The sequence below is a fragment of the Rhinatrema bivittatum genome, chromosome 3 (genome assembly GCF_901001135.1).
Source record: "Rhinatrema bivittatum chromosome 3, aRhiBiv1.1, whole genome shotgun sequence".
In the NCBI taxonomy this organism is placed as follows: domain Eukaryota; kingdom Metazoa; phylum Chordata; class Amphibia; order Gymnophiona; family Rhinatrematidae; genus Rhinatrema; species Rhinatrema bivittatum.
The window spans coordinates 415,579,650-415,591,518 of NC_042617.1; positions in this window are offsets into that span (position 1 = coordinate 415,579,650).

Below are 11,869 nucleotides of genomic sequence, written 5' to 3' on the forward strand. Positions count from 1 at the left end.
TCCAAATCTTCTTCTGCTTTTCTGACATCGTTGCCTGGATATCCTAACACTACCTTAAACATAACATAGCCAAGATGGAACTTCTTGTCTTTCCCCCAAAATCCATTTTCCCTCTTCCATTTTTTTCTGTCTCTGTGGATGGCACTCTCATCCTCCTGGTTCCTTGAGCCCATAACCATGGGTCATCTTTGATGCTTCTCTCTTCTTCTCTACACATATCCAAAACACTGTTAAAGTATATTGTTTCTTCTACTATAACATTGCAAAAATCCATCCCTTCCTTTCCCTTGCTACCAAAATGCTCAGCCAGAATCTTATCACTTCCAGCTTAGACTACTGCAACTTGCCTTTGCCCACTGAACTATCTTTCTCCACTGCAATCTACTCAAGATTCAGCTGCACAACTTATCCTCCTTCATATTGCTACAACCATGTAACCCTTTTTCTCAGTTCATTACATTGGCTTCCCATCTGCTTTCATGTACAGTTCAAGTGTAACCCCCTGGGCTGAGGTACTCACTGAGGAGTCCACAGGCTACATCCAGTTCCAAGGACTTAAGCTTTCCAAACTTCCTATACTGTCCTTAAGGTCAATATAGGAAGGGGTATACTGATCTCCAAGGTCCTGAGGATTGTTTTAAAAGTTTTAAACATGTACAATAATAGTCATATTGGACAATGAATGCAGTTCCAATATAACTTTACTGATAATTAATGCAGAAATGAAGTGATTGACAATAATCAAGCTTTTGTTCCCTTGAAATCCATTACATAAGTTATGGTTGATGAGTTAGTGGACCCTTGACCCGAGGTGCAAGTTGTTACAGCCTGTAGGGAGGAGCCCCACTGGTCTGCGCCATCGGAAGGCGAGATACCGGCACAGAGGAGAGCTCTTGAACAAGCAATGGAGAGGCCCCAGGGACCTGTAGCTAATCCCCGTAGGATGGTGAGTTGTAGAGGTTCTCCGGAACCCAAGATGGCTCAGCTGCAGGATGATGGATGTAGGAATGGATGTAGACCACACACGGGGTGGGGTAGTCCGGTTAACCACAGCAGCTGAAGTAGGGAGGAACCTGGAGAGCGAAGGTGTTGCCAGAGATGACATGGTAGCTGACCCGATGAGCAGAGCAGTAGACAGGAACAAGCTGGAGTCCAACCCCGATGAGCGGGACGAGGCCAGGTAGAACTCTTAAGAAGAGGCGCGACCCGAGGAGCAGGCAGGAGCTGCCAGACTAGGCAGAGATGCAGGCACAGCCCCAAGGAGCGGGGAGGCCTGACGAGGAAATCACAGGAACTGTGAAGATCCGACGAGACTAGAGTAGTTGGAGCCAAGGCAGGGTTGAACCCAAGAGGCGCAGAGCCAGCCCAAGGAGCAGGGGAAGGCCAGGGGAGTAAGTCCCCCAGGAAGTGCACACTGGCTGCCAAGGCACGGCAGCAGGCAACGTCTCAGGAATCTGCAGGAGCTGAGTTCAGAGTGGGACTTGTTGCCAAGTCTGTTTGCTGGGGGTGACGGAGGAGCTTATCAATGAGAGGTTGATGACATCATCATGGCGGGACGCCCCCAAGGTTCCCGCTGAAGCAGCTTCATAGGCGGGACTGTGACACGCGCATGCGCGCCTAGGGAGGCCCAGCGTCGAAGCATGGAGCAGCAGCATCCATGCTGCTGAGGAGAGTCCCGCGAAATACTGCGGAACAGACAGGCCTGCGCAGCAAGCAGCCCCGGGGAGGGCAGAAGAGCAGTTCAAGACATGAGTGCTCGCAGTCGCAGCTGTCTGCGACCGACAGGCATAATAGTACCCCCCTTCTTAAGGCCCCTCCCTGGTGGTTTGGGTTTGTGAGGATGCTTGATATGGAACTGTCACAGAAGGTCCTTGTCCAAGATATTAGCCATGGGTTCCCAGCTGTTCTTCTCAGGACCAAACCCTTCCCACGACAGGAGATACTCCAATTTTCTCCCATGTTTCCGGATATACAAGACCTCCCGGACTTGGTAGGTGATGTCGGCTTCAGAAGACAGCGGAGCTGGGTCGGGTGGTTTCTTGGAGAATCCAGAGACAATTAAAGGCTTGAGTGGAGAAACATGAAATGCATTGTGGATTTTGAGTGATGGAGGTAATTGCAGCCAATATATAACAGGACCCAGGCGATGTAACACTGGATAAGGTCCAATGTATCTGGGAGCAAAGTGAGCTGAGGGCAGCTTGAGGCAGATGAACTTAGTGCTGAGCCATACCTTATCTCCAAATTGAAATTGGGTTGCAGCAAGGTGATGGGTGTCAAAAGCCTTCTTAGATCTCTGGGCAGCCCTTTCGAGCAATTGTTGTGTACTTTGCCACAGTTGGTGTAATTCCTGGGCAGTAGCCTGCACTGCTGGAGAAGCAATGGACAGCGGGAGTGGAAGTGGCAGCAAAGGTTGGCGTCCGTAGACTAGTTGGAAAGGCAATGAACCCATGGAGGAAGATAAGAGGGAATTCAGCACAAATTCCACCCAGGGCAAAAGGCTAGTCCAATTGTCTTGCCGCAGACTTACATAGGCTCGCAGGAACTGTTGCGGGACCGAGCCGTACCCCGGTCCCTCCACCCACCTTGGGGCCAGCCCGGCCCGTACGAGTCCATCTTCGGCCTCCCAGGCCCGTTCCGCAGCCTGCTGCGGCGTCCCCACTGCGAGGGAGACGCTGTCGATTCCCCGTTGCTGGCCCCGCCCCCTAGGCGCGCGCAGGGGCTCTCCTCTTAAAGGGGCCAGCGCGGAAAAACTAAGGACAGCTCCAGGATGAGTCAGACGCTGCAGGGTATATTACCCTGCAGCTGGGATAGATCCTTGCCTTGCAACGAGGTTCTCAGGAGTTCCTGACTTGCTAGTTGCTGTCTGCTCTTGGTTTGCTTCTGTCATTGACCTGGCTTGCTCCTGACTCCGTCTCCTGCCTCCACCCCTTGGTTCTGGTTTCGACGTCCGACTTCTGGCTTCTGACCCGGCTCCATCCCCGACTTTGTCTTCGGCTGCTGTTCCTGGCTTGGTACTGTCCTTGACCTCTGGCTCTGACCCGGCTCCGTCCACGACTTCGTCTTCTGCCTCATCCTTGGCTTGGTTTCTCCTCCGACTCCCGGCTTCCAACTCAGCTGTCTTCCTGGTCTTCGCTGGCCCAGAAGATTCACCTAAGTCCCAGCGGCCGGGCCCCTACGGGCGCCTCCTGGGGGGGGCTCTGGCTTCCAGGGCGAATCTCCAAAAGTCCCAGTGGCTGGACTCCTACGGGCTCCTCCTGGGGGAGTACCGGCTTCCAGGGTGAAGGCTCGTCTGTCACCGGGGCCCAATGTCATCCATCCTTTCAGCCTTCGCCGAGTCCTTGGTCGCATAGGACTCCACCGTGTCTCAGTGTCGAAGTCTTCTCTAAGCCCTCCGAGCCGCCTCCCGGTTGGGACGCTTGCCGTGGTTCTCCACAGCGCACCATCTTCTATTCAAACCGACCCAAGGGTCCACAACCGTAACAGTTTGCAAGGCCAAGGACCCGGCGGACCTAGCCGGCCTGAAAGCCATTCTGGGTATTGCCCAGAGGCTGCAACAGCAGCAGACATGCCTCGACGCGCTGACGGCGACGGTACAGAGGTTAGCTGACCGTGTCGAAGGAGCCACGGCTGCCAGCTCTACGGTACCAGGAACTGGGGCCACTTCCGCCACTACAGCTCCCATCCAGACGCCAGTACCTTTACGGTATTCAGGAGACACGAAACTATGCCAAGGGTTTCTGAACCAGTGCTACATTCGCTTTAACCTGCTTCCGTTTCAGTTGCCGACGGACCGGGTCAAGACAAGTTTCATCATTTCTCTGTTGGATGGGAAACCCCTGGCGTGGGCCTCCAATCTTTTGGAGTGCCAATATTCTCGCCTGGACAACTTGGTGCATTTCATCTCTGCCTTCAGGCGGGTCGTTGATGAAGCCTCCTGCAAGTTCACTGCTGCCTCAGAGTTACTCCAGTTACGCCAGGGGAACCGGCCTCTGGCAGAACACACCGTAGAGTTCCAGACTCTCGCCGGCAAACTAAACTGGGGGAGCGACAGCCTGCACGGCATTTTTCTGGAGAGTCTCTCCCCAAAGCTGCAAGATGAATTGGCGGCCCGAGACCTCCCTGATGACCTGGACGCTCTGATTGACCTCGCAGGCCGTGTGGACCGTCACATCCAGCACCGGTTTCGAGAAAAGAGGCCGACTTTTAGGCTGGGGCTCGTTGGATCTACTCCTCCCCGCAGCGGGAATTCCCAGCCTGGTTCTTCAGGGGTCCAAGACATCGAACCCATGCAGGTGGGTCGGGGACCTCTCTCCCAAGAAGAAAGAAGGAGACGCCGGTCGCTCGGCCTATGCCTGTACTGCGGTGGCAAAGGCCATTTCCTTGCCCATTGTAGTGAACGTCCGGGAAACTCTCAGACCTAGGGGCAGCCGGGAAGCTAACCCTAGGTCATACTGCTTCTGACTCCCCATGTTTTGTGCCGGTGACCTTACTCCTCCCGGAGGGGGAGTTCAACATGCAAGCTCTGATCGACTCGGGAGCGGGGGTTAACTTCATTCTTCAGGAGCTGGTTCAACAACTCCAGATCGGGGTAGAACCCCAAAGACCCCCTCTCCGCGTGTCCTCCATTCAGGGGAGAATACTTCCTGGAGTCATCACTACCCGCACCGAGCCTCTCATTCTCCGCACGGGCGTTCTGCACCAGGAGGAGATCTCCTTCTTCGTTTTAGAGAAGTCCATGCACCCGGTCATCCTGGGCCTACCTTGGCTTCGGAAGCACTCGCCCGTAATTGCGTGGGATTCCCTTCAACTGGCATATTGGGGACCTGCGTGCCTTAATTCCTGCCTAGCCATGGTTACTTGGCCACCGATTCCTCTCTTGACATCAACTCTGGGTCTGCCATCTCACTATCAGGATTATCTCGATGTGTTCTCCAAAGAGAAGGCCGAGATCCTCCTGGAGCATCGCCCCTTTGACTGCGCAATTAATCTTCTCCCTGGCGCCACACCGCCACGAGGACGGGTCTACCCATTGTCCCTCCCGGAGACTCAAGCCATGTCGGCCTACATCCGGGAGAATCTGGATCGGGGGTTCATCCGACCATCTACATCTCCAGCCGGGGCAGGTTTCTTCTTCGTGGCGAAGAAAGATGGGTCCCTCCGACCCTGCATAGATTACCGGGGTTTGAACAGTAATACCCGGCGGGATCGGTATCCTCTGCCCTTGATCCCAGAACTCTTGGACCGACTGCAGGGGGCCAGGATATTTACCAAACTAGACCTTCGCGGAGCTTATAACCTAGTGAGAATTTGGCCTGGAGACGAGTGGAAGACCGCATTCAACACAAGGGACGGACACTATGAATACCGGGTCATGCCCTTCGGTCTCTGCAATGCCCCAGCAGTGTTTCAGAACCTCATGAATGAGGTTCTATGAGAAATGTTACACACCTCAGTAATTGTTTACTTAGATGACGTGCTCATTTACTCCAAGGATCTACAGACACACCACCAGGACGTTCGTCGGGTGTTACAGAAGTTACGTGATAATCGGCTTTAAGCAAAGCTCGAGAAATGTTTATTCGAACAAGAATCGTTACCCTTTTTAGGGTATATTGTGTCCTCTACGGGGTTCCACATGGACCCAGAGAAGGTCGCTGCCATCAAAGATTGGCCCCAACCGGTGGGGGTGAAGGCGCTGCAGAGGTTTCTCGGGCTCGCCAACTTCTACCGGCAATTTATCCCACATTACTCCCAGATGGTGGCACCCTTGACGGCCCTTACCAAGAAGGGATCAGACGCAAGAAACTGGTCAACGGCAGCCATACAGGCCTTCCAGAAACTGAAAGAGGCATTTCTCCAGGATACATGCCTGCGGCACCCCGATCCCCAACGACAGTTTGTCGTGGAAGTGGATGCCTCCGACATTGCCGTCGGGGCCGTTTTAAGTCAAGTATCCCCTAGGGGGAAGCTCCTGCCCTGTTCCTACTTCTCTCGGAAGTTCTTGCCAGTGGAAAAGAACTACGGAATAGGGGATAAAGAATTACTAGCCATTAAATTGGCATTCGAAGAGTGGCGCCAATGGTTGGAGGGGGCCCAACAGCCGGTGATTGTTTACACAGACCATAAAAACCTGGAATACTTATGCCGTGCCCAGCGCCTCAACCCCCGGCAGGCTAGGTGGTCTCTCTTTTTCAGCCGCTTCGATTTCCTTCTTCACTACCGGCCGGCCGATAAGAATGTTCGGGCGGACGCTCTCTCCCGTACCGCTGAAATGGAGGATGTGCCAGACCCACCGCTGTACATCCTTGATCCAGCCAAAGTGCTCCTCGCGGCCTCCAACACGGTCTCGACAGGGAAGACTGTGGTACCCCTCCGACTGCGGAAGAAGGTTCTTTCCTGGGCACATGACTCTCTAACAGCTGGCCATCCAGGAATAGCCAGGATCCAGGAATTACTCTCGGAATATTACTGGTGGCCCCAGTTTAAGAGGGATGTTCGCCTCTATGTTAACTCTTGCCCGACCTGCGCCCGACATAAGACTCTCGTCGGCCACCCCTGGGGCCTTCTTCAGCCCCTGCCGATCCCTGCGGAACCATGGACTCACAGACTTTATTGTAGATCTGCCTGCTTCAGAGGGGAAGACGGTGATTTGGATTGTCATAGATAGATTCTCTAAGATGGCCCACTTTGTGCCTCTCTCCAAACTACCCTCAGCGCCTGAACTGGCGAATTTGTTTACGCGACATATCTTTCGCCTTCATGGGCTCCCTCTACACATCGCCTCGGATAGGGGTGCTCAGTTAAGGCGAAGTATTGGCGATCACTGTGTGTGAAGTTCGGGGTCCAGCTTGACTTCACCACCGCCTTCCATCCCCAAGCTAACGGGCAAGTAGAACTGGTAAACCAGACCTTGACGACGTTTCTTCGTTCCTTCGTGGGAGACCTGCAAGATGACTGGGTGGCCCTGCTCCCATGGGCAGAATTCTCTTATAATCACCACAAGCACTCTTCCACCGGCAAGTCTCCCTTCTACACGGTTTACGGCAGACGTCTGCGGCCCCCTTTACCAGTACCAGTAGATGTGCCGTCTCCAACCATACAAACCACCACCCGACGGTTACGCCAGATCTGGCAATCCAACCGGAAGAGACTCCAGCGTGCAGCGGTTATTATGAAGAAAGTGGCCGATCGTTTGCGACGGCCAGCCCCAGCGTTCCTTCCTGGTGAGAAGATATGGCTTTGTACTAAATACCTTCGCCTACGGCTTCCTTTAATGAGGTTGGCTCCTAAGTACATTGGTCCCTTTGCAGTTAAGGACAGGATTGGGGCAGTCTCCTATCGCCTTCAAATTCCACACACGCTCAGGATCCACAATGTCTTCCACGTTTCCTTGTTGAAACCCTTGGTCCTCTCTCCGTAGCACAAGAAGTCGCCCACACCCGCCACGCCTGAGGCACAGGAAGATGCCATCTATCAGGTTAGAGATGTGCTTGATGTCCGGTTTCATCGCAGGCGTTGGGAGTACCTTCTTTCTTGGGAGGGTTATGGTCCCGAAGAGAATTCCTGGGAGCCTGCCGTCAACATCCTGGACAAAGGCCTCCTCCGTCAGTTCCATCTGGATCACCCGGGCAAACCCAGGCCCCCAGGAAGGGGGCGTAGGAGGGGGGGGTACTGTTGCAGGACCGGGCCGTACCTCGGTCCCTCCACCCACCTTGGGGCCGGCCCGGCCCGTACGAGTCCATCTTCGGCCTCCCAGGCCCGTTCCGCGGCCTGCCGCGGCGTCCCCACTGCGAGGGAGACGCCATCGATTCCCCGTTGGTGGCCCCGCCCCCTAGGCGCGCGTGCGTGCAGGTGCTCTCCTCTTAAAGGGGCCAGCATGGGAAAACTAAGGACAGCTCCAGGATGACGTCAGACGCTGCAGGGTCTCGTAGGCGTTGCAAAACTTGTGAGACATCTTGGCGATGACTTTGAATGTCCTGAGAGAAGACTAAGATGTCATCAAGATATATAAACACACTGATACAGGTTATCCAGGAGCCAGTTTCGGGCCACACCTGAATTATCGGAAAAATTCCTTTCGTATATGGGTTCTCCCAAACCAATACGAATTAGACAATTTCGGTGAAATTGTCTAATTCATTTAAAACAAATGCACATGCCTAGACAACAATACCTTATATATGGCAATAACTAAAGAAATTAGAATACTGTACTCACCAAGTAGAGGCAGATTACAAGAGACTGGGGCAGATTTTAAAAGCCCTGCGCACCAGCGCGCCTATGTTGCATAGGCTGCTGCCACGCACAAAGCCCCGGGACGTGCGTAAGTCTCGGGCCTTTTCTTGGGGGGCTTGTCGGGGGCGGCGCGGCATTCGGGGGCGTTCCAGGGGCGGGGCCATGGGCCTAGTGCTGGCCCAGGGGCATTCCAGGGGCATGACCGAGGCCTCTGAATCAGCCCCTGGGCCTGGGAATGGCGCGCCAGCAGTCCGCCGGCCCGCACAAGTTATGCCTGCCTCAGGCAGGCGTAACTTTCTGCACAAAGGTAGGGGGAGGATTTAGTTAGGGCTGGGGGATGGGTTAGGTAGGGGAAGGGAGGAGAAGTGGGGGGGGGGGGCCAGAAAAAATGTTCCCTCCGAGGCCGCTCCGATTTCAGAGCGGCCTCGGAGGGAACAGAGGCAGGCTGCTCGGCTCGCTACGCCAGGTTGCACAATTGTGCACTCCCCTGCGTGCGCCGACCCTGAATTTTATAACATGCACACAGCAGCGCGCACATGTTATAAAATCGGGCGTAGATTTGTTTGGCACAAACAAATCTACGCCCGCACATAACTTTAAAAATCTACCCCACTGCGTTTAGCAAAAGGCAGCAGTGGAAGTGTCTCAACATTTTTGCTAATGCTATAATATTGGAATCATATTCACTTCTTCAAAGAAACATCAACCTTACATTATGCTAGAATAACTAGTTTATGATATGGAAGTACTTTTGTTTTGAAATGACTTAAACATGAAGAACACTTGTTGCTTTTGTTTTGTGTTGTTTTCAAAATGAAATGACAAGAATTTAAATTTTGTTTTGTTTCATTTTTTATTTTAGCACGTGCTAAAGCCATTTAGTGTGTGTCACATTTTTTTTTTAGTGTGCACTGAAATGTTGTAGCACATGCTAAAATGACAGCAACATGAGAAACAATACAAAATGAAACATTTTGGCTGTACACCCCTGGTTTCTTTTGGGTTCAACTTGCTTTAGTACAGTACCAACTTCCCTTTCCATTTCAAAGACCATGCTCTCTAATCCTCCTAAGTTCATAATATAAGTATTTTCTCAAATAAGATTTTGTACACATTCCACTGAAGACATGTAAATAAATAGGCCATTAATAAAATACCTTTTACTGTACTGTACCCTGCAGATTTTTTGGGGCCTTGGAATGAGACTTTTGTTGAAAAGGAGTGGTAGGTATAACTACAGTATAGCTTATTCATATTTCTATTATTCATATTTGCATAGAGCACTATGCAAAAATGTATAGGAAATCTACCTAGCCCTGAAAGTTTTGTTTGTGAATCTGGTGTAAGCTGCACAGTGGAAACCCATGATTTTGCTTTTATGAACTTACACACACGTTTTTAGTATTTCAAGTTCTAAATCATATACAGAATGAAATATAATATGGCAACAAACAGCTCAGATTTATAAAAATGGAGCAATAAAAAACAATAACCAACTTTAACATCGGTATTATGCTTAAATATTTAAATGGAATGTAATGTATGAGTTATGGGCTACGTGCAATGGGAGGTTAGTACCTGAAAGGTTAAAAATTAGGCTTGTGAAAGAGTATGGCTGGATTTTAATTCAATTATATTACACATGCTAATAAATTATGAACTTTTTATATAAATACTTGTTTCTTTACAACTTTGAAAAATTGTGCATTATATGTTATTGAACAATTGGCTATCATTGTCCCTTCTAGTATTTATAACTCGACAAGAATACTTAGACAGAGCATAACTGCAATTGGTGACATCATTACCTTCTTAAAATGTTTTTTAAAAAATTTAAATTATTAAAAATGAAAAAACATATTGAAGGCAATTTATTATTTCATTATCCTTTTTTATATTAAAGAATACAAATTGAATTAAATGAAAGACAACTATGAAAAATATTCATTGGGTAGCAAAACAGGACACTGGAGTTGTACAGAGAGCAGTTTTAGACTGCACAGTGAGCCCACTCTATATATAAGCCAAGTCACATCTGTCAATTTAACATTTTGTTTTAATTCTGCTGAACCCCACCTCAAACACTGGGGCCTATTTACTAAAGGTTTTCTCCCATTTTGTGTCTATGGGGAAAAAAAAAGCTTTGTAAAGAGAGCCCATTGTTTGGTAAGGTGCATAATAAATTGTGTAAATAAAATAACCACTGAGTTACTTCTCACATACGCAGAAGGCCCCTTGTGTGGCTTGGTATTTGTGGCTCTGTCAGGTCCAAAGCAAACAAAAGAAATAATACTGTTAAACAAGAACATCTTACTTGTCACCTGGTAAAATATAATTTTTAAACAAGTAATAATTTGGTGGTACCTTTCATTGAAGCAATTGTTTCAGTGATGATGGGTTCTTCTAGATAGTTGTTTTGCTGTTTTAAGTTACCCAGAAGATTAAAAGTGAGGGATGAGGAGTTGGTCAAGAGCAGTTTTTGCAGGAAGTGTACAGCCTGAGGCCAAGGACACTGTTCATTTTAGAAAATGAAAAACAGTAAAACCAAAAACATAATTTGTAAAAATCTGTATTTCTTTTCCAACCACTGCATCTAATCATTGTGCTCCAGAAAGCTTCTACTGCCAGAGAAAAGTAGCTGAAACTTGATTCTAATTGAGTGATGGTATCATTCCATTGTCTAAAAGATACTAATCTAACGATCAGTGATTAAGTGTTTACAACCATACTAAAACTCTTATTATAGTGTGCAAGAATGTTTTTCTATTAGATTGTAAAACAACTAAAGTGCAGGTTGACTTAAAGGACTGGGAAAATATTGAACACACCATTCAGTGCACTTTTATTTTCATCTATTAACCAAGAACTTGATTTGCTGGTTAATTGGCCTGCCCTCTGAGCTTTACGGAGAATACAATGCCAGCAATTAAAAATGGCTTGAAAAATCATGGTGTGTGGAATTAAAAATGTAAAGTTAATGAGATTCCCAAAAACTGTGAAAAAAAAATTGAAGATGTCCATTTTTTTCCCTGATTTTAGCTAATCTTTTTAATATAAACTTGTGTCATGATCCAATAAACTCTTTCCAATGGTATATACCTAAATTACAAGCAGGATTTTGGATCACAATTAGTTGTCATGATTTTCCAGTCCCTCTGAAATAACCATGGTTATTAAGGGGAATAGAAGATGGTCAGAGTAATAAATCTAAAAAAATACATAGCATGAAAAAGCTAAATCTGTCTAAAGTAAGATGTCTGGGGAACCCTGAATGCAAAACCAGGAAAATAATAAGCTAATTAATAATAACCAAGAGCGTGGATGGATAAAAGAATGATGTGACATTTTTGTTGGCGATTGACAAGTGATGTAATATATGATTTATTTGTGATTAGTTGGTTGATTGTGAGGAATATTAAGTAGGTGTAGATTTTTATTGATTTGAATGAGGACATAACAATACATTTTAGGATTTGTGTTGAAAATATAATTGGTTCACCAATTCAAACGTTAAAATGGTATATAAAGCAAATTTCCACTTAATTATCATTGCCATTAATAAATAACATCATTTCAATTTAGAATTAAGTATCTAATGCCCTAATTTTCAGTACAAGGGAACAGAGAGATT